This window comes from Equus przewalskii, chromosome 1 (assembly GCF_037783145.1).
Source record: "Equus przewalskii isolate Varuska chromosome 1, EquPr2, whole genome shotgun sequence".
NCBI lineage: Eukaryota > Metazoa > Chordata > Mammalia > Perissodactyla > Equidae > Equus > Equus przewalskii.
This window is the reverse complement of record NC_091831.1, coordinates 98993555-99000008: the sequence shown is the minus strand read 5'-3', so window position 1 is coordinate 99000008 and position 6454 is coordinate 98993555. Positions and strand designations below refer to the sequence as shown.

At 47.1% G+C, this 6454-nt stretch overlaps 1 long non-coding RNA gene across 1 annotated transcript; it reads right to left on the bottom strand.

Moving 5' to 3' along the window:
• Positions 1 to 973: 973 nt before the first annotated feature.
• On the bottom strand, positions 974 to 5669 carry LOC139083261 (uncharacterized). The gene is made up of 3 exons (XR_011539829.1): positions 5307 to 5669; positions 2136 to 2347; positions 974 to 1630 (listed from the first exon to the last, which is right to left on the bottom strand). It is a non-coding gene; the product is annotated as an uncharacterized lncRNA (long non-coding RNA).
• Between the last annotated feature and the right edge of the window lie 785 nt (positions 5670 to 6454).

The following is a 6454-nucleotide window of genomic DNA, read 5'->3' as shown; positions in this document are numbered from 1 at the left end:
GTTTTTATCTATTTTTAATCTTAGAAAAGAACAGAAAGTGTTTTAGTGCTTACTTATTTTAAATATTCACCTGTCACCCAAACCCTCCAAAAGCTACCCCTGCCCCAGAGACAAAGCCACGATCTTTGAGATAGCCTTGATGGCCCACCGTGATCTCGCTCCCATGGCCCCTCTGACATCTTCTTCTCCACCCCTCCTCTCTCCCTTGCTCCAGTCCCCCTGGCGTCCCTCATCTGCATCAAGCCCAGGTACTCTCCTGCCCCAGGCTCTTAGCACAGGCTGTGCCCTTGGCCTGCAGTGCTTCCCCGCAGACGTCTGCTGAGCTGGGCACCTTCACCTCCTTCAGGCCTTTCCTCCAAACTACCTTCTCAGGGAAGCCTTTCCTGGAGACAATGCTTAGGATCCCCAACTCCTGTGACATTTTATGTCTCCCTCCCAGCTTTCTTTTTTCTCATTAGCATACATTGCTACTTAACATTCTATATATTTTATTTCTCTACTTTTTTATGGTCTCTCCCACTCACTATGCTATCAGCCCCACTGGGTTAGGGATTTTTCTCTATTTTTCCACTCCTACAACTCCAGCTTCTAGAGCAATGCCTGGCACTGGCTCTCGAAAACCAGTTGTTGAATGCATGAACGACACAGCCAAAAAGCTCTATTTTTGACCTATAAAATCATAATGGGTAGAAAGCTTGTAAATCTCTCTCAAGTCTACTAACAAATTAAATCAAAACTATTCACAACCAAGGCACTTACTGCCACTTAATGACAGCATCCCCTAGTCTCTTCTGCTCAGTGGTTTACAGATGTAATTTTCAGGAAATCCGAATATACACAGCAGTGCCAGGAATCCCATATCATTTGGTGGGTACGCTCAAAAGAAAAGGGAGCTTCGTTTAGAAATGGCATTATGGCTTGGTCGTCGGGGTGGATAATGACTTGCTGGAAACCAGTGCAGAAAGAACATAAATATCAGTAAAGCATTGATTTATTTCACATGTATTCGTTAAGCATCCATTAGGGATGAGACCTGGGTACACACAGTGAACAAGACATCACTCCTTCCCGGATGCAGCTTACAGTCTAGGAGGGGTACAGATATGTAAACAATCATAATGCAACGAGGTCTTACGGAAGCACAAAGGAGGGACTGCTACCCCAGATTCGGGGTGGGAGGTTTGGGGAAGACTTCCTGGTGAGTGTAGCATTTGAGTGAGATAAATAGGACTGCATCAGGGAACAGGGCTTGGGTGGCGGTGGAGCCGGAGAAGAGGGGCGAGAAAGAGCCATCCAGGAAGGGCCTGGAGGAGCAAGTGGTCGGCATCCTTCCCAGGAGCTGGAAAGCTCCATGTGGTTTGAGCGCGGGCCGTGGCCTCACATGTATCCTGAATCCAGTTATTTCCCCTCAGCTCCACGCTCACCTAGTGCAAGACACCTTCACCTCTCACGTGGACCACTGCCCCTCTGCCTGGACTCACGCTTCTACTCTGTGTCTTATTAACACCAAGGAAAAGCAGCTCCTGGCAGGTGAGAGCTGGCTTGGCACTCCCAGCTGGGCCTTGGTGCTCTTCTGTTCAACATAAACACAGCCTCGAACTCCAACATCAGCCAAGGCCACTCTGTGACCCTGATAGATGACGACAAAAAGAAGACCACTCTGTGATCATGTCTGAACAGAGACAACAACATAAACAATGTCCAAACCATAAAAATGACCAACGAGCCTTCCATCCCGGCTGAAAAATGTTACTCCTGCTTCTTTACCAATCACAGTTTTAGCCTCCCTCTTTCTCCCACCTTCAAGATGAGATTTATTAAGAAATTCAGTCACAGCATTCCCCCTGCTTCCTGAAGACATTGAATTCAGAGCAAACCCTACTCCTTGCATCTTGTCCACAATCCCCTAACATAAGCCCCAATGCTGGCACTTCTAAGACCCTTTAGCTGAGATGCTCCCACAGTTCCCCATAATGTCTTCTCCCTCATTGCAAGGAGGCAGTCAAGCCCTCTTGTTCAACCACAGGTGTATTCCCAGTGGTCTTGGGCTGGAGGACACTGACAGTACCCAAATCAGGTTAAGATACTTTCTTACTCACCTCCCATGACTCTCAAAGTCAAAATCAAACCCTTACCCAACGTCTTCATCCCTTGACGCTGCCCTCCTCTCAGACCTCACTTATTCACTCCCCAGCAGCGTCAAGGATCTGCAGTGAGCCAGGCACTTTCTTGGCACAGGAACATTTCACACTGCTGTGTGAAGAATGGATTGGAGCAAGAGGCCAGGGCAGGGGGTAGGGAGACGGCTTACAAGGCTTGTTTAGTCCAGCGAGACGGTGGAGTGGAACTGGAGAGGGAGAAGGGTAAAATGCAATGCCCAGCATTATGCTGAATGAGCTCAGTCAGACTGAGAAAGAGAAATACTATATGATCTCACTTATATACGGAATCTAAAACAGCTCAACCCTGAGAAACAGAGAGTAGCATGGTGGTTATGCGGGGCTGAAGGGGTGGGGGAAATGGGCAGATGTTAGTCAACGGGTACAAAATTCCACTTATAGGATTAACAAGTTCTGGGAATCTAACATGCAGCATGGTGATTATAGTTGATAACACTGCATTTTTTACTTGAAAGTTGCTATGAGAGTAGGTCTTAAATGTTCTCACCACAAAAAGGAAACGGTAACTAAGTGACCAGATGGAGGCGGTACCTAATGCTATGGTGGTCATCATGTTGCAACATACAAATGTATCAAATCAACACATTGTACACCTTAAACTTACACAATGTAATATGGCAATCACACCTCAACAAAGCTGGAAAAAACCCGAAAAAGATAACGCCCAGATTTGTGGTTTGGGCAACAGGTGCCAACACAGTGTCATTTTCCTGGCAGAGGGAATGGGGCAGATATGCCAAAAGGATTCTAGAATAGCAGTCACTCTGCTGGGCTGGAGAGCATCTTACTTGCTTAAGAGGGCTCCTTCTAAATTCTCTTCAAAAGAGGGCCTCACCATATCCCAGGAAATACTGCAGGATATCTTGGCTGCCGTTGGCCTGCGGGCTAGTGCCTGTCGCTGCCAGAAATTGTTTGAACAATGTACCTATTTCAGGTTCTAGTTTATGTGTTCAAGGAGACATATTTCAGTGGAGTCAGTAACTTATTTCTTATGGCCTTCTGGGCTTAACTAAAGTGACGATTAGAGTAATTCAGGGTCCATGAAGTAGCGCGAAAACAGCTGCCATCTGCCATTGCTCTCATTGGCAACTCATTTACTTCTTATAATGGGTTTTCACATATATGAATTAAGTTAGAATGTGCTGCTCGTGCTCAGAGGAACCAATAAACGACTTGCTTTTGTGTTACAACTCTCAGAAGTGAATTATTCAGTCTTCACTGCTTGTAGGGTTTAAAGAGAAACCAAATTTATTTTGATTCCCCCACCCTTCACTCCAGGACATGCTGCAAGGCTCCCGTCACAGAGACTTGGTGGAATTGACTAATTGCGTGTTTTGCATATTTATAAACACTTTGTTATTTATTAATGGACCATTTCAGAGATAAAATTAGCACTTTATTCACATCACAGCCATTTCTCAAAGACACTCTGACTCATGTCTGAGGAGCTGAGATGGGAGCGAATAAGATGAAAGCACAGGCGATTGTCTTCTCAAGGAAATCCCAACAGGGGAGTGAGCTGCCGGGACACCATTTATCAGACTGGTTCTCTAAAGCTGCGCTGTCCAATATGGCTTGTAAAATTTAAATTAATTAAAGTTAAATAAAATTAAAAAGCCAGTTCCTCAATCGCACCAGCCACATCTCCAGTTCTCGGGAGCCACATGTGTCCATTGGCAGCCACGTTGGAGAGCGCAGAACATTTCCATCACGGCAGGAAATTCTACTGGACAGCACTGCTCCAGACTGTGTTGGTGCTGGGGAGTCCTTTTGTGGCTCCCTGCATCGATTGAATTTGGGTCTTATGAACTGATGGGCCAGCAAGGCTGAGAGGTTAAGGCATGCCTAGTCATATCTCAAATCCTGAATATATCCAGAATTCAATTACTCTTACCACCTGCAACCTGGTCTCGTTACTGTCAGCTCTCATTTGGATTTACTGCAACGGCCTTCTAACTCCTCTCCCAGCATCCCTCCTGGGTTCCCACGATCTCTTTCCCACATAACAGCTGGAGTGATCCTGCTCAGAACCTTCCAGTGGCTTTGTGTCTCCCTCAGAGTAAAAGCCGGTGTCCTTACCACGATCTCCAACATTTCATATTCCCCTCCATGCTTTCCTGACACTTGTCACTACCCATGTACCCACTTACTTATTAGTGCTGTTTATTTTCGAATTCCTCCACTAGAAGGTAAGCTCATTGGGCAGGTTTTGGTCTGTTTTCTTCACTACTGCACCCAGTGCTTGGAACAGGGCCTGGCAGACAGTAGGGGTTCAACAAATACTTGTGGAATCAGTGAATGTTCTTTCCAATTCAAGTGCCCACTGGATGAATGAGGGAAATGGAGAAGCATGGGTTTTAGAATGAGCCAGACTCTGTCTCACTCTAGACGTGAGATTTTAGGCAAGTGACTGACTTTCTTTAAGTGTGTTTCCTTATCTGTAAAACAAAAATTCTAATTCCTGCCAGCAAGGATTGGCCTTAGGTTTAACCAGGACGTTCCCAGCACAGAGTCTGAGCACAATGATGTTATTCCAGGGGCTGTGAAATTCGGCCCAGGGCTCTTTCTTATTCACCAGTATCTACATGAAAACCATGATAATCTTTCTTTCACTCTACATTTTTAAATGTTGTGCTTTTATTTTAATAATAGAAACAATATACATAATTTTTGGAAAATCTGGATGGTGGTCTTATAACTGAGTTTGGCTGTGAGATCTCAGAGCTCATCTTACGATGGTTTTGAGATGTGCAAACCAGCAATCGATGCTGATATTCATGAGCGGCAGTTCCACAGAAATTCAAACAGAGAAAAGCAGTGGGAGAATCAAGTCATGTCGTATAACATGGGGTGGCAGAGACTGCTGAACTCAGAAAGAAGCCGCACTGTAGTGGATAAACTTAGATTCACATTCCAAAAGGGAATTTAGTTCAGCAAAATAATATAGTCTATATGGTTTATCACTGTGAGTTAATGTTATTTTGAACTTTGTTTTTATAGTTATGTAAGAGCCCTGTGCTTACACAGTTTATACTTGGTTTTATGTTTGCACATATTTAGGAGCGTAGCAGAGTTCCACCAGGAAAATAGAAACCACTCTACATATTTGAAACAAATTCAACTTACCAGAGGGAAGTGGTTTACACAGGGGTGGAGCTGCTGAGACCCAACAGGGTGGTGACGCGTGCGCCCTGGAACCTGGGAACGGCAGGAAGCCCCCACCCGTAGGCTGGAGGGACACAAGGTGGTGGTTTCGGGGCCCAGGGATGGGGCCACCAGGTGGAAGCTGAGATGACGAAGGGCCCGTCTGGGGGAGCTGGAGCCTGGCAGGCGAGGCGGCTGTTTCCAGAGAAGCTGCCCGAGGCCGACAGAGATGGGGAGAAATACTCTGGCTTCTCCCTGCCCTCTTCTCTCCGCTTCTTCAATAACGCTTCCCATTGGCTGAGGCCAGGAGAAGTCAGCGGCCCTGGGAGACGGGGAAACACATCCTCCGGGGACCAGCCCCTCTCCACTGCGGGCATGCGCGCGCATGCGCACACGCACACGCTGACAATACAGAGCAGAGCAGGCCAAGCGGGAAGCAATCCTCCGAGGGCAAACTCACCAAAGACCAACACGTTGTAACGAGACAGACGTGCGTTTGGTTCCCCTCCATCCACATTCTTCCTTTCCACCTGAAGTGGCAGCTAGGTTGGCTGGAGGGGCTCCGTGCACCTCCGGCTCCAGGGGTGGGCCCTGATTGCTTTCATGTCTCAACCAAGCAGGGTAACCCGACTGCCCTTGCTGTAGCGAGTGATCACACAAGGGATGGCCTCAGATGACCAGCTCCAGACGTTCCTCGGGCCTCGGGGGCTGGTTCAGGGCTAGTCAACAGGCTCTGTCTCCTGCGTAGGAACAAAGGAAGCTCCTAACCCCCAAGTGTTCCTAGCGGCCGGCTGTGGCAGGGTCAGGACAATCCTGGAGGGAGAGGCACAGTGCTGAGTCACACGCACGCACACACACTCACACACACACACAAAAGCCCAGCCAGAGACTGACTGCTCAATCCTGGTAGTCATTACACCCCAGGGTTCTTCCCTTTTGTTTGATCCAGATTAGTCCCCTTTCTTGTTCAAGCCAGTTTTAATTGGCTTTTCTGTTGCAACTAACACAATAATAACAATAATTTAAGACAACACTGGGAGTCCAAAAGAAAAAATTGTGTCAATGAAGGTACACACATTATTCAAATTTGAGAAACACTAGCCACTCCCCCACAGCCCCACCCCCTCCGT